Source organism: Ictidomys tridecemlineatus, chromosome 6 (genome assembly GCF_052094955.1).
Source record: "Ictidomys tridecemlineatus isolate mIctTri1 chromosome 6, mIctTri1.hap1, whole genome shotgun sequence".
Classification (NCBI taxonomy): Eukaryota; Metazoa; Chordata; class Mammalia; order Rodentia; family Sciuridae; genus Ictidomys; species Ictidomys tridecemlineatus.
The window spans coordinates 135,085,630-135,110,848 of record NC_135482.1 but is presented as its reverse complement, the minus strand read 5'-3'; the positions used below and the strand labels follow the sequence as shown (position 1 = coordinate 135,110,848).

At 35.9% G+C, this 25,219-nt stretch overlaps 1 protein-coding gene and 1 non-coding gene across 4 annotated transcripts in view; both read right to left on the bottom strand.

Annotated features, from left to right (window-relative positions):
- Positions 1–25,219, bottom strand: part of Tbc1d4 (TBC1 domain family member 4) — a 185,284-nt gene that overhangs the window by 148,842 nt on the left and 11,223 nt on the right. The window lies entirely within an intron of this gene.
- Positions 11,379–11,452, bottom strand: Trnaa-cgc (transfer RNA alanine (anticodon CGC)). Its single transcript has one exon. It is a non-coding gene; the product is annotated as a tRNA-Ala (tRNA).

Below are 25,219 nucleotides of genomic sequence, written 5' to 3'. Positions count from 1 at the left end.
GGTTACTCCAAAATAAAAAACAAGTCAAAAATCACTTTAATTGGGTTCTGGAATAATGTAATCTAAAAGTAACATTTGAATGGGACTGACTGGGGACTTCAAAAATGAAGAAAAAACTGTGAAGGGGGTGAGGGGGGTCAGAAAACAGACTAGGCTCAGGAATTGCCTTGGCTGGGAACTCTTCTCTGGGCCTACTCTATGCTAAAAATAGTTTCACCACTCTGCCTGATTAAAGGCTCTGATAGCCTGCTACATGTATCATTGCTCTGTTTATTTTGTGAAGTTTATCATAGCTCTTCAGGGCTTAGATAAGTAATTAGTTACTTCAGTTCAAAGGTCCCTCCTTGGATGCAGGCAGGTAGAAATGTGAAAGCAAACAGTGGCTTCAGTATGTCACTGACAATTAACTGTACAGACCTTTTCCCTGTTGAAGTTAGCCATGGAGAACAAAAGGCAAGTCCACCGTAATCCCAGAGACACGGGAGGCTGAGGCAAGAGGATCACAAATTTGAGCGTAGCTTTGGCAACTTAGCAAAGCCCTGAGCAACTTAGCAAGACCCTGTCTCAAAATAAAAAATAAAAGGGGCTGGGAATGTGGCTCAGTGGGTAAGCATTCCTGGGTTAAATCAAGAAGTGTTGTAGGAGGGGAGAAAGAAAGAAAAAGAGGCAAGAGGATATACTGGGGAATGATATTAGCCAAATTATATGGTTATAGTTGTGCATGTATCCCATCATTATGTACAACTCTAATATACCAATAAAAAGAATAAGAGGAGGGGCTGGGGCTGGGGCTCAGAGGTAGCACACTTGCCTGGCATGTGTGAGGCACTGGGTTCAATTCTCAGTACCACATATAAATAAATAAATAAGATCTATCAACAATTTTTTTAAAAAATTAAATAAGACAAAAAAGGACAAAAGACAGAATTTGTCACAGAGTTTCTAAAGTTTACTATAGGAAAATAAAAATATCCCAGATCCACAAAGACGGCTAGACATGCCAGATATCTGGTTTCTAATCAGAGAATGTTTGTGTTTTCCACATGAACTTGATAAGAGTGCTGTATTTTGATTATACAGTAATCATCTGCAAAAACTCAATAGAGCATTATACAAAAACATAATTATACATAAATTAAAATACACTGCCAGATGTGAACAAATCAAGCAAATTGTTGCACAAGTTCTCATCTGAATGTGTCCAGAATATGAGAGCTGGGTTTCCTATTAGAACAGAGCACCAATCAAATACCACCTTCCAGACCCTTCCAGAGCTAAAGTCACCTCTGAGAGAATAGCTTGGGACTGGCCCACCTTCTTTTCTTCCACGTCAGTGATTCTCAATGAGGGAAAAAGAAGAATGTCAATCCAAATCACAAAAAGCTTTTCCACCTAAATTTGCTTTCCTTCACCCTTAAACTGGACTCTCTTCATAATATCATTCCTGTATCAGAGAACAGAATCAGAACAGAGAAAAATAAATGTCATTTCTCAGTTTTACATCATTTTTGTAAAATTTTAAATAATCTCTATATTGTACTTGAAAAACCAACATCTTAAAATATGTAGAACAGCACATTTCCCTGTCTGTGCAGCATACTAGAGGTAAAGTATTGTCCCCAGTATGAATTGACTATTGACCTTGAATGTTATTTTCTCATTTGACCCAAAATAATAAAATCTGCTTTTTTTTTTTAAGTTTTCCTCAGAAACCACAGCAAGGATCCAATGAGATAACATATGCAAAATGCCTTGTAAACTGTGAAATTTTCCACAAATGTAAGGTCCTATAGCACTGAAATTAGCATTTATCCAGAGTAGCATTTGGCAATGCCAATATTCATTTCATCCAATTTGCTGTTACTGGTATAAAAGAAAAAATTTGGATTGGTTATCTTACAGTTTACCCACACACAACATAGACTAATGATAGAAAATGTTTCAAGTCTAAATGAAATTTACCACTCACTACTCCCTTAAAAAATGTAGACAGATAAAAAAAAGTTGTGAAATATGACTATATAACACTTCACAATCTAGTTAGATGATAATTGATTCAATGGGCCTGAGTCAGAGCACAGAAATCTTTGAAGTTTTTCTGGGAATTCTAAGTTACAGTTGCTTTGGGAACAAACCACTTCAGTTGACTCTCCTGCATATAATCACTTTCCTTAACCAAAACCAGATAGTCATACATTGCAAGATATATTCAAAATATAACGATACAAGAGGTGGGAAAAATGTGCATTTTGGAAATAAATGAAATATAGGTAAATTGCAGACGCCCACCTTTATTTTAAGGTAACCCACACCACTACGGGGCACCCAATTTAGTAGTGCAGTAGCTGTACATGGACAGTCTACACACCTCTGGACATTTCTGATTTTTAAAATAAATCAGAAATAACCAGATCAGGTTACTATAAGTTTTGTTTGTTTTGTTTTCTTCAGAACTCACTACAATACGTTATGTTGATTATCTTAATCATCAACATAAAGATCCATCAAAATATCAGGACTAGTTGATCAGTTTTTAAAGGTTTTCTAAACTCAAATTGTTCTCAGCCCAGGTATCTATGATGGGACAAAATCATCTCACTCCAAATATTTCATCTTTGAAGCGAGGCAATTGAAGTAGGCTATTCCTAAAGTTACTTCTGGATTTAAATTCTACTTCTACTATTAATGTTCTGAAATGCCTTGTTACGTGCACACTTGATATCTGTATTCTTTCTACCTCCAAAAAACATGTAAGTCAAGGATCTTCAGTAACTTCCCAGGATGCATATCCATATGGCCCAGTGCAACCCTAAGCTAGACCTCTGCCCAGGTAGCACTGGACTTTTCTTCCACCACTCATGCTGCCACCTGGGATGCTCTCATCTTGGGACCTGGAAATGCATATTCCAGAACCCTTGATCACAGTCTCAGTAGTGAAACAGTGAATGCAAACATCTACTGCTAACCCGTAACTTTACTACTCTTCCAGCTCCTTCAATAATATTGTCATTTCCTATTGCAAATGTCTCCTGACTGAAAAAAAGTCAGAATAGTATCTATTCCCCACAATAATTTCTAAGTAACATTCAATTGATATTATTTGTGCATTCAAACAAAACAATACAAAATGAATTACTTTATTAATTTATAATCCTCAAAATGCCAGGGCACTATTGTACCACTGCTCATCCACTCTTAAAGAACTGCACTAAAACTATTTATTATATTAAAATCATTTATGATATATAGACACATGTTGATATCATATATAGTAAAAATAATGTAATTGATATTTAATTATAATCATATTTTATATATAATATATATAAAATATTTAATTATAATCATATTATATATATATAAAAAATACAGTTCAAATGTGTGAATGTATACACACTAACTCTTCCCATTGTGTGTGTGCACTGCACAAGCTATATTATGATTTTCACATTTTAGGAGTTAAGAAATTGGAGCAACTTGTGCAGAATTTCACATAATCTGCTATATTTAATTTTGTAAAGGGGGGTGAGGATTGCTAAAGATTATTACTTTCTAAAATATGACCTGGGGAAGTGTTTCAGATCCATTGGGGAAAAGTGTGAATATGCTTTCTCACTACCAAAACAGTGTGTTTCTTGCAAAAAGCCCACTATTTCACGTGCCCTATAGCTTAGATTTTTTTAGCACATCTATTCAAGCCCACACCATTAAAAAAATACTAATTTTAATTTGTATTTTCATTCTAAAAGGAAAATACTCTCTAAAACGTACAAATTTTGACATAAATGCAATCTAACATTGCAGTCAACTTGAAAGAAAGAATCCCAACTGATTCATTCAATGATTCAATGAACTCTTATTTCACATTTACTTCATGACATGCCCTGTAGGAGGCAGTGAGGCAGCAGCAATACAATGACTAAAAGAGTCCCCAAAGGGAATATTTACACAGTCTCAAACTATCATCCCACAGTTTATTAATTACAAAGGAGAAAAGAAAAGTTATCTTTAGATGAAATGATCTAGAAAATACCATCTTAATCTGGTTATCGAAGATATAATGAAATGGAAAGAGCATAACCTCATTCATGTAACATTCTTGACATTATGTTTAACCTGAAGTTAACAGGAAATGCAACCAGACAAAACCAGACTACCCAGCACTCTAAGAAAACTGGCCTTTACGTTTCAAACCTATCAATATTATAAACAGCCAGGGGCTGGGGACATAATTCTGTGATAGAATGCTTGCCCAGCATGCAAGAGGGGCTAAATTTAATCCCCAGCACTACAAAACAAAGCAGCCAGTGACTTTGTCTAGATTAAAGAAGACTAAAGAGACATGACAACCAGATGTAAGGCAAGATTCTCATTAGAATCCTGGATTAGGAAAAGGAAAGAAAAACAGCTACAAACGACGTGTTTGAAACAATTGGGAAAATCTGAACATAGACTATATATCAGAAAATTTTATTATGTCAACATTAAATTTCTTTTAATTTATTTATTTGTTCTAATCAGTTATACATGGTTACAGCAGAATGATCTTAGACTCATTGTACACAAATAGAGCACAGTTTTTTACTTCTCTGGTTGTACCCAAAGTAGGATCACAGCATTTGTTCAATCATACATGTACCTAGGGTCATGATATCCGTCTCATTCTACCATCTGTCCTATCCCCAATCCCCCTCTGTACCTCCTTTTTGCCCCCTCCAAAGTTCCTCCGCTCATCCAATACTCTCTCCCCATTATGGATTAGCATCCACGTATCAGACAAAACATTTGGTTTTTTGGGATTGGCTTACTTCGCTTAGCATGATATTTCTAGCTCCATCCATTTACCTGCAAATGCCATAATTTTATTTTCTCTTTTATTGCTGAGTAACATTCAATTGTGTATATATACCACAGTTTCTTTGTCCACTCATCTACTGAATAGTATCTAGGTTGCCTCCACAGTTTGGCTATTGTGAATTGTGCTGCTATGAACATGATGTGGCTGCATAATGGTAGTATGCTGTTTTTAAGTCCTTTGGGTATAGACCAAGGAATGGGATAGCTGAGTCAAACGGTGGTTCCATTCCAAGTTTTCTAAGGAATCTTCATACTGCTTTCCAGATTGGCTGCACCAATTTGCAGTCCCACCAGCAATGCATGAGTGTACCTTTCCCCCACATCCTTGCCAACACAACACTTATTGTTGTTTGTATTCTTTTTTTTTTTAAAGAGAGAGAGAGAGAGAGAATTTTTTAATATTTATTTTTTTAGTATTTGGTGGACACAACATCTTTGTTTGTATGTGGTGCTGAGGATCAAACCCAGGCCGCACGCATGCCAGGCAAGCGCACTACCGCTTGAGCCACATCCCCAGCCCTGTTTGTATTCTTGATAACTGCCATTCTGACTGGCATGAGATGAAATTTTAGAGTAGTTTTGATTTGCATTTCTCTAATTACTAAAGATGCTGAAGATTTTTTCATATTGTTGGTCAATTGTGTATCTTCTGAGAAGTGTCTCATCAGTTCCTTAGTCCATTTATTGATTTTTTTTTTTTTGGTGTTAAGTTTTTTGAGTTTTTTATATATCCTGAAGATTAGTGCTCTATCTGACATGCATGTGCCAAAAATTTGCTTCCAAAATGTAGGCTCACCTCATTGATTGTTTCTTTTGCTGAGAAGAAGCTTTTTAGTTTGAATCCACCCCATTTATTGACTCTTGATTTTATTTCTTGTGCTTTAGGAGTCTTGTTAAGGAAGTCAGGGCCTAATCTGACATGATGAATATTTGGGCCTACTTTTTCCTCTATTAGGTGCAGGGCCTCTGTTCTAATTCCTAGGTCCTTCATCCACTTTGAGTTGATTTTTGTGCATGATGAGAAATAGGGGTTTGGTTTTTAAAACTTCTTAACTATAATACTGTTGCAGCGATTATGGAATGAATGAAAATGTCCTCGTTTTAGAAAAATGCATACTTAATATCATGTCTGTAACTTTCAAGTTATTCCACATTTAATAAAGTGGCTAATGCAGATGTCTCAAAATGTTAACAACTGGTGAACCTACATGAAGAAAATACCATCTTCATTTTTCCATCTTTCGTAGACTTGAAATATTTGAAATTAAAAATTGGGGGGGGTAAAATATACAGAGATCTTGCCCATCAGTTTATACAATCTGATGTCACTAAATATAAGCCATGGCTTTCAGCAACCACATCTAGAAAATCAAAGTAACAGTAAGAATTCTTGCAGGTGTAGTGGTGCACACCTCTAATCCCAGAAGCTCCAAAGGCTAAGGCAGGAAGATCAGGAGTTCAAAGCCAGCCTCAGCCTTAGCAAGACCCTATCTCTAAATAAAATATGAAGAGGGCTGGGATGTGACTCAGTAATTAAATGCCCCAGGGTTCAAGCCCCAGAACCAAAAAGAAAAAAAATGTGGTTTTTTTCTGCATTACATTAGAAGGCAGAGTAAAATGATTATATTCAGTGCTTCCAAATGTGCCATGAAACTGGAACTGTCATAAAATGCTGGTTGTACTACGAATCAGGAAAACCTTTAAGAAAGGCACCTTGATAAGGAAAGGGATGGGGGAGAGAGGAAGGGAAGAAAATGGAAAATAATAGTAAATTATATTGGCAAAATTATATTGTTATAGTGTGTGCATGTACAAATACGTAACAACAAATCCCAGCATGATGTAAAACCATAATGCACCAATAAAATTATGGGGGGGAGCAAAACTAAGGGGAAAAAAAAGGCAACTTGAAAGCGGATGTATAAAATCACTAAAACTACCTTAATCCTACCATATTCCCACCAGTGACAATAAATATACCAAATCTCATAAGTAATTTGTGCCTATAAACATCCTCTAGTTGTTCCCACATTTGCCGTGCACCATGTCCATTGATTACGAGAAGTAAATTCTTTAATAAGTTGTGAATCTTTGTGTAAACTAAGGCTTCATAATATCTATGCCTCATTGTATAAACACGTAGAAAAGATTTTAGCCGTCAAGCTATGACATTCTCCTAATAAATACACAACATCCCCCCTGACTCAACCTGGCTCCACCCCTAGCAGGGGTTTCTACCTTAGCCACCAGGGCTCCTGCTGAAGGACGCCTTCTCCAGCACCTCCTTACAACCTTACATTCTACCCACGTGTGGTTTAAAAAATAAATAATCTGACCTCCACTATTATGTATAACTACAATGCACTAATAAAACATAAAAAAAAAATCTGGACTAATTTGGAACCAAGCACGGAAAGGTCAAATATTTATGGTTCTGCTATCTCTAAAATTTCTATCATTGCCTCACAGAATCAGACTAGGCCCTTTACTTTCACTGAAGGTTATTACCAAAAAAATAAAAAGAAGAAAGAAATACTAAAACTGCTTCAGTATATTCTGTGAAACTATAATTGCTCAATGTCACAAGTCCCAATTGAGAAATTTCATTTAGAACTGAGGGTCAAGAAAAACCCTTTCCTCTGAGGAGCTAGTCTTCTCTCCTTTCAGATAATATCAGATATAGTTTTATGTTCTGTTGTTGAAAGGCTACAGAGTCAAACCTGATGTTGAATAAAAACTACATTAACACAGATTATAGAGTAGCTTCCTTCATCTTTCTCTGGTTCTGAACATCCATCTATTTTATTAATAGCTTTTATTAGAAGCCACTCCCAAGCCCTTTATAGAAAGAAGCTCAGTATAAATAAGTTCTGTGAATAAATATAAAACTACAACATAGTGTTAAAAATGTTTTGGAACTAGACAGACGTGACAGTTGTACAACATTATGAATGTAACAAAAGAATAGGAGAATAATTAATTCTATACTAGATGAATTTTACCTCAATTTTTTAAAAAGAGCACAATATAACTTCAGCAAATAGCATATGGCTAGCAGTCACACAATCATTCAGTTCCTCTCATTTTCACTGTGGTGTGTGGAAAGAAAACTAATCTCTCCCCTGCCATCTGCACTGCCTCTCCCTTGCAATTACTTCTTGATGTTGTAGCATAATTTTCTATTGCTCAACTTATGTTAAAAATCCTTAAATGTTCTGTGAAGCCAATGGTTTCTACATCAGCCTTGTTTTTGGACTCACAGAATGAATGCTTTCCAATGACATCCTTCACAGAAACTCAGTATATAAATAAAGTTGATTGCTCTGGTTAAAGAAGTTGAGCAAGAGGCTTCAGACCTCAAGACACTTCCCCTGGACTCCACTTCAGTTTTCCCCATCATACCAACAGGCCACACAGAAAGGTGGAAACCGATACTTTACCAAGAGAAAAAGATTTCCATTTGACACATCTAGATAACCACAACTCAATGTTATCTTATCTACTGTGATCCAGATAATTACCTCACTCCTCCACTTCACTCACATATCAGGGATTGAAGTCTTTAAAGATAGAAAGCTTCTTTTGGAGAAAAACACTGTGATAATTTGTAACAACTTGCATGGAATGGTTATGCAATGGAATGTGGGTTAATATTTAATCATAAAAATTAACTGGCAGGTTCTTAGAAAACTATGAAATAAAAATGGTTTTTCCATAAACCACGAACTCATTTTTATTGCTTTTACTGCTACAGTTAATAAAGGTTTCAAGTTATATTTCTTCATTTTTAATTGGTGTTTTAATTCAGTTTTGCAAACTAACGTGACAAGTTTAGAAAGAAATGCATGTAGTATCAGAAAGATATGTTCATATCATATGTTCACAGTTGCTGAGCACATGGAGCTTTCATTAGTTAGGATATTTTTAATCATAAATTCTAGTATTGTGAAAGGAGTACAAAAGTTAATCTAAATTCCAATTTCTGGGCAGACAACAGAATTTAATGAGTTATCTCAGGTGTTATACACAGATTATAAAACACTTGGAATATTGAGTTTACCTAGAAGGAAGAATAAACACAAATATGTACATAACAAATGTAAGCAACTAACAAAAATACAGTCAAATCTCAAGTAACTAGCATAATGAAAGCAGTCAAGAGAAAGAGAACATAAAACTAGTCAAGGTATGGTCACAAAGAAATTTACTTATTTGATATGATATCCTACATCTAGGAATCAATTTACAGATGTTATAAAAAAAAAACATAAGACTAATTCAAGCACAATAGCTTAAACACCGGTCATTACTTGGCTTAACAAAAAAAAAAAGGCCAAATGTCAAAACAATCATATTATCAATGTCCTGACAAAATTTTCCCCTCCCCTCTTCTCTCTCTCTCTCTCTTTCTGTGTGTGTGTGTGTGTGTGTATAAAACCTTAAATATATTTTTCAACCTAAATATTCTACATTTAATACACTTAGTGTATAACAAATTTATTTAATATAAAGTATAGCTATGTAACTTAAAATATATTTAATATTTGTTTATATTTAATACAAATATATTTATATAATATATGCTATAAATGCACAAATTATAAGGTACATGTAAAACATACATAAATATTATATATGGTATATATTTAATATAATATATAATATTTTAAGCATAATTATATATATACATATTCCAAAAAAGATTTAAAATATTTTCATATACATAGAATGTGTGTGTGCTTGTGTGTGTGTGTGTGCTTGTGTGTGTGTGTGTGTGTGTGTGTATGTTTTAAGTTGGATGAAGACAGTCCTAGTTGTACGCTCCTAAGTAACAGGGAAAAAATTAGCATTGTTTTAAGTATAAATATGTACAACATAATAGTTATCATTTAACAGAACACTTTTTATGAGCAGACATACTGTAAAACAACTTTATTTTTTCTCTAATAAGTAGATGCTATTAGCTCCATTATACAAACAAGAATACTGAGGCTTAAACAAGTGATTTATCCAAGCCACATAACTAATAGCACAGGAAAGTTCTGAATCAAAAGCTCAATGTTCACAGCATTCAAGTGTGATATATATATATATATGAATGAGAATATATATAACTTATATAATTATATAATATTTTATATGTGTGTGTATGTATATGTGTATATATATAAATTGTAAGCCCCTAATAACACATATACTTTCAGGGGAACAGAGCATGTGAGATAAGGATTTGCCCAAGTTCCTGAGAGGTAACTGCTAAATCCCTATTTAACAGTAAGGTAGCTGCTAATTTCCCTATTTATAGGTACCTTTGTATTCACAGGGCCCCCTGGAAGCACATTTCATATTTTTTGCTAATGAGGTGGCTCATAGTGGGTCCTAGACAATTTATAGACTGGCCATGCCAGAAAGACTGATCATGGGATTAGAGAGTGGGATTATTAATTACAGATCAGAACTACTTATGGAGAAAGGGGAAGGGGCTCCAATCCAAATTGGACTATCTACACAATAACTCAATGGATCACGCCAGTGTAATGAAAGCTCAATAAAAAACACTAGACACTTAGGAACTTGTGAGCTTACCTGTTTGGTAAATACTCTGCGTATTATCAAAAATTGATAATCCAGAGGTAAATCAGAGTATTGAATACAATGTTATATACTTGTAAGAAGAGGTCATAGTTACCAATTTCATCCTTTCCATTTGTAATTTCCTGGAAAAAAGCCAGATAACATATCTGTGTGTGTTGGTGTGTGTGCATAAAACTTAAGTAAATGTCAAAGATTCTATAGAAAGGCATACACTAAAGGGTTTGACACCTCTTTCTGAAATTATAAAGTAAATGAGCAGATCACATTAAAATTTGAGACATACATCTTTTCAGTAATGCTGCTACTACCTGCATGCAATACACCTCTAGAGGAAAATGAAATTCTGGGACACTGAACAATAATAAACAGAAACAAGGGAAGCAATGCAAAAGAAATGAATAAAACTATGGCCACTGTGATGTAAGAAAAGGGCTCAATAAATGCACATTTAATAAACCCATAAATGACCATTTTATGAAAATATTGGCATTGGTAGATTCTTTTCCTTAAAAAAAAGGACCAAAATTTCAGAAAAATTACCTTCAAATGCATTAAAACTCTGGCTTGTGTGAATTTTACTGTTGGTCTCTTCAATGTATCTAGAACAAATTAGTCACAACAAGTGATTCCTGAATTAATGAAATTTGGTATCATATTGCTTTATGATACCAACAGTATAAATAACATTTTTCGGTAAAATTTTGTTTGTTTTCAAGTATCCTTAAGCATTGAGCAGCACATCAGAGCGAAGCAGAGTACAAGATGTTTCTAACTATTCTAATTCAAATCCCCTAAGAATTTCTAACCAGTAATATATTTCATGTTGTAGCCTTTATTATCAATACAATAATTTTATAATTAAAACTTAAATTTAGATTTTTACTAATTTATGTGTGTGTGTGTGTGTGTGTGTGTGTGTGTGTGTGTGTGTGTTGCTGGGGATTGAACCTAGGGCCTTGTGCATGCGAGGCAAACACTCTACCAACTGAGCTACAACCCCAGCCTCTCGCTAATTCATATTTGCCTCTTCAACACTGCCAAAAACTTAAGTTCCACTCGGACATATATAAGCCAAGTTATCCCATTTCCTAAAAGCAATATTAATTATAAGTACAGTAATATATATGCTTCCACCAAAGAAGAAAAATATGTCCTACTTTAAAAGATTTTTGTTTAATAATATTGAACAAATAATGTTTGGAATTTGCTAGTTGGCAATGCCAATAATAAGTAAAACAAAATGAAAATAAGAGGAATAATCTATGAAATAATCATTTCCAACAAATCATTCTATAATCAATCTCCATTGTGATCTCAAAAAAGAGTCTACCATTCTTCATTGTCACTTCTTATATTACTTAATAGGGTCCTTTTGGGGCTTTAATAAAAATATTGATACAAATGTCAACATTGACATTCCATTTTGAATTCCATTTTAAATTCTTACAAATCTACAGTACATGAGAAAATACTGTTCACACGGTATTAAAGCTGCATACAAACATTGCTTCCAACTTTTAAGTAAAACATTTTAAATAAAAGATGCAACTGTATCCAACTCTAAACACAAGATCCACCTTGCTAGATTTATTTAGTTTGCATAGAAAATATACAGGAGCTGCTAGACTTTATGAAACAATAAGTAGCTTCAAATTGTAGACTGCTTTCCAACAGAATTTATGGGGAGGATTTTGGCATGTTAGTGCAAGAATAATTCTCTAGCTACAAACAAGCAAGACCTAACAAGAACCTGCAGGTGCCAGGTCCTTTTTCCCAGGGTTTATAATGATTTAATCTAAAGATATGTACTTTTTCCTTTAGAAAAATGACCTCTAAAATACTTTACATAACTACATTAGAAACACACTCATGGGGCTGGGGATGTGGCTCAAGCGGTAGCGCGCTCGCCTGGCATGTGTGTGGCCCGGGTTCGATCCTCAGTACCACATACCAACAAAGATGTTGTGTCTGCCAATAACTAAAAAATAAATATTAAAAAAATTCTCTCTCTCTCTCTCTCTCTCTCTCTCTCTCTCTCTCTCTCTCTCCTCTCACTCTCTCTAAAAAAAAAAAAAAGAAAAGAAAAGAAACACACTCACATAGGTTTATAGGTGTCAGATTCCTCTATCTAAGCCAAGCTATTATTTTAAATATATTAAGTATTCTCTAGGAAAAATGAAAACATGAATATATAAATGTTCTACCTGGTTAAACATAAAGCTACCCCTTCATCTTATTCTTTAATTAGAAGAATATAGAGACTGTTTCTATATTAACTAGTCAAAATATCTGATTTGCCTTCCTTCCTATCATATCTTTCCAACTACAAGTCTCACTGGAATGGAGAAGCTCTCTTAATGAATCTTCCTATAAAAAAGTTGAATTAACCTTATTTCCTACTACCTCTGTCAAACACATATGTCCCACGTGCCCTCAGTCCACTGGCAACTGGGGGCATCCTCCATACACCAAAACATCTCCGTCCCAGAATTGAATCCTATGTTTGAAAGTCTACATCTGTCCCCATTCCTGCTCATATTCACTATACAGCTTATTATTTATTAAGTACAATATAAACCAATTAAGTATGAGTTCAAAATGAGGGGGAAATGGGTCTAACAGGACTAAGGCAAGTCACTAGAACTAATCAAGTATAAGCAACCTGTAATCTCAGAGGCTGGGGAGGCTGAGGCGGGAGGTTCATAAGTTCAAAGCCAGCCTCCGCAAAGGCAAGGTGCTAAGCAACTCTGAAAGACTCTATCTCTAAATAAAATACAAACTAGGGCTGGGGATGTGGCTCAGTGATCGAGTGTCCCTGAATTCAATTCCCAGTACCCCCCCAAAAAAAAAGTATAAGCAAAGTAGCCCATAAAATAAAAATGAGAAAATTTATAAAAACATAAGATGATTTTATACTCAGAACAAATCAAAGTGTCTTTCCATTCTACCTCCACTAAAGATACCTTCAAGGTGTGATGAAGTCACAAGAAGGAGCAGACTCCACTTTCTCTAATGCACTCATATGCAAAGAAAGGGTTTTGACCTGAACCTACCTGAAAAGACTAGCAAATGGCCGCCTTTAAATATTTAAGAAATGTATCCTTTCTGGTACCCTGCTTCAACCAAAGCAGTAACCAACCATCTGCCTATCTCAACTTGTCAACTAAAAGAATTCCTCTTCTCATACATGTGTACATACACACATGTGTATTATTAGGCTTTTTATAGAATATCCAATTTAAACCATCTGTAATATTTAAAAAAATAAATAAAGTCTTTAAATCTAGTTCACTACAAAGGGCCAAGCTCACATAAAGGCTTGAACATCAAAAGACTTTAGATTTCCTAAAGATACAAGAGCACTAACCATAACAGAAGACTGATAAAATTGGACCCTATTAAAATTAAAAACTTCTGTTTCTCAAGAGACAAGAGAGAATGAAAAGGCAAGCAACAAACTAGAAGAATACATCCATAATACATATATTTTTAAAAGGACTCATGCATAAAATATAAAGAACTGCTTCACGTCAATAAGAAAAAGACAACCAATTTTATTAATGGGCACAAGACTGGAACAGGCACTTTGCAAGAGAGAATATTCAAATGGCCAATATGTTAGATGAAAAGGGGCTTTGCATGTCATTAGTTTTTGGAAAATACAAACCCCCATGAGTTATACTTCCACAATAATGGCTTACATGTAAAAACTGACATGACACATGAGGAAAGAGAGCGAGCTACTAGAACTGTCATACATTGCTGGTAGGAGCAAAAACTGTTTCAGTACTCTAGAAGTTTGTTTGGCAGTATCTACTAAGGCCAAGCAAACACTGTTTCTAAAAGCCAAATTTATTCAATGGATGACCAAACAATCCCCCTCCTAGGAACAGATGCAAGAGAAATGATTACCTATATTCACCAAAAGATATATACACAAATGTCCCAAAATGGCTGTGTTAATGATAGCTAAAATTTTAAAATAATATAAAACCCATCTACATAATGCAGTCCATCTACATAAAAATGAATAACAGCATTGTAATATACATATCACAAAAATTAAAAAGCACAAAATTCTGCTACATGCAACAATAAAACTCTATCTCCCAGAAAAAAAAAAAGTGTCAAGGAAAAGCAGTCACACACAAGAAAGTATATTGTATGATTCCGTTTGTAGAAAGTTGGGGTACAGGGCTGGGGTTATGGCTCAGTGGTAGAGCACCTGCCTAGGACAGGTGATGCCCTGGGTTCAATCCTCATCATCACATACAAACAAACAACAAAAAATAAATAAATAAAAAAGTTAAATTTGAAAGAAAGAAAGAAAGAAAAGAAAAGAAAAGAAAAAGTTTGGGCACAGGCAAAACTTAAGCTATGGTGACAGAAACTAGGATTATGATTTCTAAGGGAGGAATGGGAATATACTGGGAGGGTACAGAAAGCAATTGGAGTGTTGACAATATTCTACATGTTAATAGAAGATCATTTTCTCACGAACTAATAACTAATTTATGTTAATACAGCCAGATCTTAGGGTTTCTCGACCTTTGTCCTATCCTTTTTGGGGCCACATAATTCTTTGTGGGAGGCTGTCCTGGGCACTGTACAACAGTCCTCATTGCCCCTGGCTTCTCTACTCATTAGAGTCCTGTGGCACCCACAGTGCCAGTATGACAGCCAAAAGTGTCATACTTTTGACAAATGTCCCTTGGGAAATAAAATCACCCCTATTTGAAAATGCCTGTGTTAAACCACAGATCTAAATAGGAGGATATGGTAAACATTCCTTATGGCCTCTCAAAGTAGGAACCAGAGTACAATCAGGCCACAACTTAGAAATTAAGTACTTCAATCCTTGACCTACAGGAAGGACTTAAAAGTCTTTCATTTGACACAGGCAATATTTAACTTCAAGTTGCCTTATCAGAAGTAACTGAGATGCTTATAAACATGAATTCCTGGGTGCTTACCCTCGACAGTTAATTTTAGTAGGTCTGAGGCAGGGCCTAGAAATCTCAATTGTTCAAAATGCACTTCAGTTATTTTCATAAACAAGCAAATCTGAGAACAGTACTCTAAGACTGCTCTATTTAATGTGTACACCTTAGGCAGAAAACTTTCTGACTACATTGCATGACAAAAATCTCATTTCCACAAGCATAATTTTGAAAAAAAGCTCTCTAGTGTGTGTAGACTTTAAAAAATAAAAGTCTATTAAAGCTGGAATGACGAACATAGGAGTTGCCTGATACTGAAGGAAAAGTCACAGGAGTGGCTGTGTGCCCTCCTAGGGACCTGGGAAACTATGGAGTCACTGGATCTCACAGCCTTCCCTTGCACACCAAAGACCTTCGAAAGAGAAAGTACCTTGTAAATTTACACTGGGATCTTGTTTCTGATGTCCTTTTTTTTTTTTTTTTTTTTTTTGGCCTCAACAATCTACTGACCTCCACCACTGCTCCTGTCTCGATCTGCCCCTGCTGTAATTCCCCATTTTCCCCAAGTTAACCTAATTACCAGCTCACTCATTTGGCACACCTGCTTCCACCATCAGGCCCTGGGCTGGTCATGCTCTGTGAAGGCTCCAATCCCAGCAGGAAGCTGATCATTTTTTCAGCAGCCTAGGGCAGGCAATGCCTTAGCTTCAAGGTCGTGTTCTTTTCACTAGTTCTTTGTGTTTTTATTCTCAACTGCTCTAGAAACCCTCTGCCTTTCCCTTCCCCTTCCCCCAACACTGACCTGACATCAGTTCATTCCCAATTTCCTGTTAGCTAATTTGATTCCTCATCTATTGCCTAACCTTTATCTTCTTCTCTCTGCTTCTGACTGCTTGTCTGGCTTTGCTTCTTGTAGTTCCCTTACAAAGGTGCACCTTTAAGGCCTAGCCCTACAATTTAATGATAACAACCCTAATAACAATAAATTACTATTATGAGCACTTCCTTCAGGCATTGTGCTAAATGCTTTGCATGAGCTACCTCATTTCTTTTTCATAATTCTATGAGATAGGTACTCATGTCTTTACAGATAAGGGAAAGAGACTTTAAGATTAAATAATTGGTTACTACTTCTCCCAGTTCTGACTAGTCGGTTCTCTAGCCCTGCTACGGTCTTGCTCTTCCTCCTCAAAGGACATGCTACTCTCTATCCCACTTCTTATATCTCTCCTTTTCTATATAACATAACATCTTTCACCCGTTTCTCTATTGAGGACCTATCTGCTTCCTCTGTGGTACCATTCACTGTCTTTGATTATCTCATATTTTCCTTGTGTATCTCTTCTAACACAATATAAACCTCTTAAAGCCCAGGTTAAAAAAAAAAAAAAAAAAGACAGCTGCTGTTATAAAGCTATAAATAAGGGCACACAGTGGAAGAAGCACCTCTCAACAAGAGGATAGAGTGGTCCTAATTTCATTTCCTAGACATAGCTAGAGACATAGCTAGAGTGACTTTTGACTTTTAAAAGTTTCAGATTAAGAAAGACATTTCATTAAATAATGAAAACCTAAAAAAAAAAAAAGTTTAAATGTTATTTATCACTTGTCTCTAAACTCTGAAAATGGGCCCTGAAGCTGCCATATTCCTGGAGACCAGCAGCAGATCTCCTACAAGGAAATACGAAGCACCCCCACATATATGTATTCTCTCCAATGTCCCCTCATAACAACATGAACTTATGCCATTTACAGTGTTTAGCTGTTACTACAGAAATCACTTACACCTCTTATTCCCTAACCTGCTAGTCTTACACCTGATTAGCTTCAATCAATATTTGCTAATGGCCATGGTAGAGATGATGACAATGGCGGTGATGAGGATAATTAAAACACTGCTATAGCAGAATAGCACATACTAGGTAATTTACAATGAACAGAAATGCATTTGGTTCTCAGTTCCAAAGACTGTGAAGGCCAAGACTGAGGAGCCAGCATCTGGTGAGGGCCTTCTTTCTACATTATAACATAGCAGACTGCACCACGGAGAGAGTAAGAGGAGGTTAACAGTGGTTCTTTTATGAGGAGCCTACTCCTGAGAAAATAGCATTAATCCATTAAAGAAGGTGGCACCCTCAAGACCTAAATAGCTCAAAGGCCCACCTCCAAACACCTGCACTTTGGGAATCAAGGTTCCAACACATGTACTTTGGGGACACATTAAACCACGGCAGGAATTGATATCAAAGAAGACTGACTTTTGACTGGGATCTGTAAAGATCAGAAGACCAGGATGGTGAATAAGAGGGCATTCCCAACAAAAAGACAAAATGGCTTAAAGAAAAAAAAAAAAAAAAAAAGATTTAAAGACTCCATTTATTTGTTCCTCACCTCATTCTAGAAAGGACTGCAAGTGAAAGACTATCTGTACAGATAGAGATACAAGTGGCCAGGTGGGCATGAAGGACAGTGAGAAGTTCAGAGAGGCTGGAAAGAGGAGCTGAAGTTCAAGGTGAGGGAGAGAGAAGTAGAAAAACTCTCAAGCCATGATAAAGAGCTCAAGCATTCATTCCCTGAATAATTGCACTGGGCATGAGAAAAAAAAGGGACCAGGACTGAAGCACATGGTTAAGCCAAATTCAGTCCAAGGATGACTTTAGAGTCTTCAGACTGCACACTAGCATTCTACACCATTAAGCTGTACCCATTCATGAGTTTCCATGAATAACCACCATGATTTTCATCATCTTCTTCAATACTATCATGATCTCTGAAGCCACTAGCTCACAAAAGAGTGAATCGAATTATTCTACTGTATATTTGGAGGCCATTGCCATTGAGTGTCTGTCAGCAAAGCAATCAGCTCAAAATCAGTTATTTAACTATTCTTTTCTTTAAAGCACTTAGAATCTACAACCCACAATGACATGAAAGAAATGCAAGTAACAGTTAAAAAAATACTTAAAGACATGTGTTTTGTTGCTCAGCTCAATCTATAAAGGACTGCAAATGAGGGACATCTGTGGATTTCAATTTCACATTTTCTGTAGCTCCCATTTCCATATAAAATGGAACTATAAATTTCTTTAATAATACAGCTTTAAAAAATCACTAGGTGCTAAAACTTTTCTGCTTTACCAAAGAAGTTCTTTCCAAGTGGCATGATTATATTTCTAAGCAACCTAGAAATCACCATGAAGCCATTTAAAGAAATTTTACCTTAATTAAACCCATAAAGGCTATATTCTTTACAGAAATTAAAGAATGACAGAAAAAGCACTGCCATTAAGACGTCCTAATTTCATTTCCTACACAGACATAGCTAGAGTGACTTTTAAAAGTTTCAGATTAGGAAAGACATTTCATTAAATAATGAAAACCTAAAAAAAAAAGTTTAAATGTTATTTATCACTTATCTCTAAACTCTGAAAATGGGCCCTGAAGCTGCCATATTCCTGGAGACCAGCAGCAGATCTCCCATGAGGGAATATGAAGCACCCCCACAAATATGTATTCTCTCCAATGTCCCCTCATAACAACATGAACTTATGCCATTACCAGTGTTTAGCTGTTACTACAGAAATCACTTACACCTCTTATTCCCTAACCTGCTAGTCTTACACCTGATTAGCTTCAATCAATATTTGCTAATGGCCATGGTAGAGCTGATGACAATGGCGGTGATGTGCATAATTAAAACACTGTGAAGCTACAAGGTTCTCATGGCTTTGACTGTCTTATACATACGCAGAAATCACCCTCTAAAACTCCTAGGCTGACACCATATTTGGGATCGAAATCGGGGATGCTATAACATTAAGCCATACCCCAAGTCCTCTTTTTTTTTTTTTTTTTTTTTTTTTCCTGACAAGGGTCTCACTTAGTTGCCAACACTGACCTTGAACTGGCAATCCTCCTGCTTCACCCTCCCAAGCAGCTGGGATTACAGGCATTCACCAGGGAGCCTGGCTCAGATCAAATCATTTTTGTTTTAATTTTTTAAATTGTATTTCTAAAAATAAATGACAGCAGAATGCATTACAATTCTTATTACACATATATAGCACAATTTTTCATATCTCTGGTTGTATATAAAGTATGTTCACACCAGTTCGTGTCTTCAGACATGTACTTTGGATAATGATGTCCATCAAATACAAAGGTCCATTTGATTTTGGTTTTTTGTTTGTTTGTGGGGGGAGGTCCAACTCAGGGCCTTGCCCATGGTCAGCAAGCATACTACCACTGAACCAAACCCCCAGCCTTCAGTTTGATTTTGTATCACAAAGCAAAGGAAAAGATGTAAACATATTCAATGCTCTAAAGCTTAATAGGATACCTAAGATAACTCCCAAAAAATATATTACTTCAAGAAAAGGTAAGCAATGAGAATGTTATGTTTACATCTTGCTTTCTTTCCAGGGAAGTCAAATCATAAACCTATCATTTACTAGATAAAAGAGTTAATTCACTGTCTACTTGGAAGACTCACAAATCTCCTTCCATCACTCACCATATCCAACCTAGGAGGATGGAGGGGGTATTAAAAAACAAAATGTGGCGAAGCAGAGCTAAATACTAACTGTCTCTCTAACACACACACACACACACACACACACACACACACACACACACACACGCCCAATGCCTAGAGCATCATTTTCCAAAGCTGAGACAGTCATTTACCACCTTGGGCAAACTGGCTGACTGCCAATGCAGCCCCAAATGACCATGAATAAAATCTTAATTACATTAATTAGAGTAATTTCTTCCTGCATATCATCTCATTATTTGGGGCCCTGTCTCAGCCTTGGAGACAGCACCCTCTTTGACTCCTCCCCAGCACTGATCATCTCAGCTCCCCACTGCCCAGAACACTGATCCTACTGCTCAGAATACTGCTCCTAGACACGCTTTATTGTGTCCTGCACTCCTTTCTTGCTCCTAGACACCTTCTCACCATCTGATGATCAATGTCATTTATTGAATTATCTAGATTTGGTAAAACATGGGTAGTAAAGTCCATTCAACCAACAACCATAGAAGGTAACCTTATATAGAAGCTACCTATCTGGAATGCGATGGACATCATTATCCAAAGTACATGTATAAAGTCACAAATTGGTGTGAGTATACTATGTATACAACCAGAGTCATGAAAAATGGTGCTCTATATGTGTAATATGAATTGTAATGCATTCTGCTATCATATATAAGTTAAAAAAATTAATAAATATCCATGTAAATACAAAACAAAGAAGCTTCCTATCACCTGACTTCTCATGGAATTATCCAGCTATTGATATGTAAAGTGACATCTTAACTATTGATTAAGTGCCAGATGGTTCCAACCATCAAGCAAACACCCAATCATTCAGTAACTGTTAATATACTCACAGTATTGCCTAAAGGCCTGCAGTCAGAGATTGTGTTTGACTATTCCTATAGAAAAAAATATAGAACAGTTTGGCCACAGGTGTAATGATGTCATTCATAGCATTTTAACAATATTGTACTATGATCAATCCTATGGCTCTTGCTATTTCCTAAGCTTAGATTAACTGGAATTGGTTTCTAGAGTTGCCATCAAATACCTTGTGCAGGAAGGGGCACTGGATGCCCTAATATTAACAACTCCTCAGATCCAGGAAACGTTTGAGTATAAAGTTGAATCCATTAAAATTACCTATTTATTTTAGACATTCCCAGAGCCAATTATGGAGATTCTGATTGTGCATACCTGCAGAGGGGCCCAAGAATGGGTGGATGAATGGATGGATGGATGGTTTTGTTGTTGTTTTTAATCTCCATGAGATGCTTAAATGTAATCCAATTGAAAAATACCAGAATGTTATCCTTCACACTCCCTACCAAGATTCTGGTCTCTTTGGCCCTAGTGTTGGTATAAAGTTTGTCAATTCTCTAATACTCACAATTACTAATGAAAGACGGCATATCTTTTGGTTATCTTAGGTCAATGGGTTTGTCAGTTTTTCATTGCTGTGACCAAAAGAACTGACAAAAGTAACTTAAAAGGTAAAAAAAGTAATAATAAGTTAAAAGGTAAAAAACCTGGCTCAGGGTTTCATAGGTTCAGTTCATGGTTACCTTGTTCTATTGCTATGAGCAGAGGAAAAATGTTCAATTCATGACAGCCAGGAAGCAGAGAAAGCTTGAGAACAAGGAGCCAGGGATAGTATAATACCCAAGGGCACACCCCAAGTGACCTACTTCCTACAGCTACATCCTCTCTGCCTGCAGTTACCACCTATTAATTCATTCAAACTGTTCACAAATGAGCTTTTGGGGGATACCTCAGATCCAAACCACAACAGTCAGAAAAGGTTTTATACAACTCTAATAATTTCCAGTCCTCTCCTTTTAGAAAGGAGAATCCTTGATTTTTACCCCTAAATCCCATTATTCCCCACTCCCCCAACCAGCCTTTCTCATAACTGTAAATAGTACCCAATCCACCCAAATAGCATCAGCAAATCTAGAACTCGTCCTTAATTGTAATCTCCACAAGAAACTCCCTCTGAACCTTTTTTTGTTTTTGGCTGTAAATACAGAAAACTAACTCAGCTCATATAAACTGAAAAAAAATATACAAGTCAATGGTAATCAGGTTGGTTTTATCAGAATTCAGGTAGTTTTTTTTTCCAGTTCTAGCATGGTAACCCTCAGCATGGTAACTTCATCATTACTCTAGTAATGAGATAACTTTGACAGTTCCAGTTTTTAAATTCATACACAACAATCAGGAAGGAAACTTTCTCAGAAGCCCCAGGCAAATTTCCTCATCTCCACTGGCACAAAGCGAGATGCATTTCCTGGAACCACTGGATCTCTGGTACATAACTTACCAACTGGCTTGGACCTGGCTTCCTGGTTAAACCAACCGTACAGCAGTCCCCCTGTATCCAGTTTTCCTTTCAGTTACTGGTTTCAGTTACTCACAGTCAACTGTGGTCTTAAATATGATATGGAAAATTTCAGAAATAAACAAAATTCATCAGTTTTAAGTTGTACACCATTTTAAGTAATGTGATGAAATCTCCAACTTTCCCAGTCTAACTACCTGGGACTTGAATTATCCCTTTGTCCAGTGTATCCACACTCTATATGCTGCCTGCACATTAGTTCTTTAGTAGCAATTTCTTAGTTACCAGGTCAACCGTGGCAGTACTGCAGTGCTTATGCTCAAGTAAACTTCATTTTACTTAATAATGGTCCCACAGTGTAAGAGGAGTGATGCTAGTGATTGGGTTTTGTGAAGAAATAAATAAATAAATAAAGTATTTCCTTTAAGTGAAAAGGTGAACATTATTGACTTAATAAGGAAAAAAAACTCATATATTGAAGTTCCTAAGATCTATGGTAAAAATGAATCTTCTATTCATGAAATTGTCAGGAAAGAAAAAGAAATCTGTGCTAGATTTCCTGTCACATCTCAAACTATAAAAGTTGTAGCCACAGTACATAAGAACTTAGTTAAGATGGAAAAGGCATTGAACTTTGTATGTATGCATAGAAAAATGAAAAATCTACACACTAAACAACCTAGAGTAAGTTTCTTTATTTTCTCATACCACCACATTGTTTTCCTTCATAGCCCTTATCACAAGTAGAAATTGAATATTTGTGGATATACAGTTAACATTCACAGATGTTACTATATGGCACTGTTTACATGAACGAATTTCCTTAATCCTCACTACAACCTCCTGAGGTAGGCACATTTCCCCATTCCCATATCACAGATGAGAATAATTAAGGCTACAGGGACTTGCCCAAAACCACAAGTGGTGGGGCTTAGAGTCAGACTCAAGTAGGTCAAGCACTCAGCTTTTCACTTAGTTTTATCTCACTCAATCATAAAAATATAAGATCCACAAAGCAGCAAACACATTTGTTTTACTTCCATTTCAGTGTTCAACAAAGTATCAGGCATATAGGAAACAATCTGAAAAAAAAATGAAAAGGCTGTTGAGGGAATGAGAGAATGAGAGAATGAATGAATGAGGTCATGAACAAAGGAAAAACAAGAAAATCACAACCTACATCAATGGATTGATTGTTCATGTTCATGTTACATACTGACTATGAGAGAGAGGGGCCCAGAGCTTCCACATCTTGGGTCCAATCTGATTTCTATGGTTGGAGGTCTGTTATTTCTGTTTCACATGGTCATACCTGTACAGTCAATAACAAGTGTTCTTTTCTCCTTTGCAACACCCCAAACAGCAAATTAAAACTCAAGCTACAGTCATTCTCTCTGTTTAAGACAGATCTTTGTGAACATGATCAAAATACAGAATGATATGACCTAAGGATAGGAGTTTCCTATACCCAATCTGCACAAAATAAGTGAATATTTTATTCTCTGAAGATAAAAACCCACCAAAAAAATGTGTGTGTGTGTGTGTGTGTGTGTGCATACTTTAAGAGTATGACCAGTATCAGGTACAAGAATTTTTAAAACAATATTTTTTTAATAAACTAATCATTTCCAAATCTTCACTTGAATTATACAGCTCTAAGTATCTGAAAAGCTTTTATTGTAACTTTCTTTCATGGTGGCAGTGTGGCTTTTAAAAATTGATTTATGAAAAATGTAGGCAGCTTAGAAAAAATTACAGGGCACACATATATCAGTTCCCACTATCAACATCCAGAATTGATTAATTCTACTCTTAGAAGAAAGCTCAGAGCAAACAAGATTTCCAAATAAGCTATTAATTGTTACAATCACATGCACAAAAACTGGTTCCTAAGTAAACAAGGTAATGTTTTCATGATTCAAATCCAATACCAACAACAAATATCAACTCTCATGTTCAGTATGTACATTGCAGTTTATCCTGCTACAGAAATGACTTGTGAGTTTAACCTCCACTCCAGGAGCAAAAGAAAACAACCTTAGTGAATAAGCAAATGTTATGAAACTGTCCATTTACATATTTGCCCTCTACCTTAATAAGCAACTATATTTGCTGTTTTGCACAATGCACCAGCAGTGACACTTTTGTCTTCAGACCAAGTTTACTTATAAGAAACAGGGTTTTAGAGATCATTTCAATCATTATAAAGGACAACAACAAAACAGAGATGCACATTTATGAGACATGCACAGCTTCATCAATGGAGTAAAGGGCAAAGCTGTACAGAACCCATTACCATAAGAGTTCCCAGGCTCTTTGCAAGTTTCCCATGCTGAGGAAACATGGAGGTGGGTATTACTCAGAAATAAAATGACTACCAAGGAGGAGAAAATGCCCTTTTAAAAGGGTGTGGAGTTGTCTTTATACAAAGGAGGCCTGTATTTATAAAGGCATGTGACTATGCCACTTTTTAGTTTCACTTGAATAAAACTATCTTTCTTAGTGTGTTTTTTTTTTCTTTAGAGTAGAAGCCCAACCTAAGGCAACAGCGCAAAGAATAACACCACCTTACTTGTAGCTTACTTGACCTATCAAATGCTCTTATTACAAGAGTTAGATAAAACAAATGCAAGGGCAGAGATAATTCTGTTGCAAGGGCATGCTAGTTTAGCAAATAAAGAAGTCCCAAATACAAACTCTACCTTTTATCATTGGTCAAAAGTTCACTGTGGACATAAACCATATCTGTCCTCACTCAGATGCATCTCCTCCCTCCTCCCTCCCTTTACAATTAAAAAGACCTACCTTGCCTATTTGTTAGGATAGGACTTAAAAATCAGGGCCAAAGAAAAAGGTCAGTTTTAGATTTGGCAGTAAAATTTACAGTAGTCACTCTCAAGAACTATGTAACTATTGCCTTCCAAATGAGATCGTGTTTCCAGT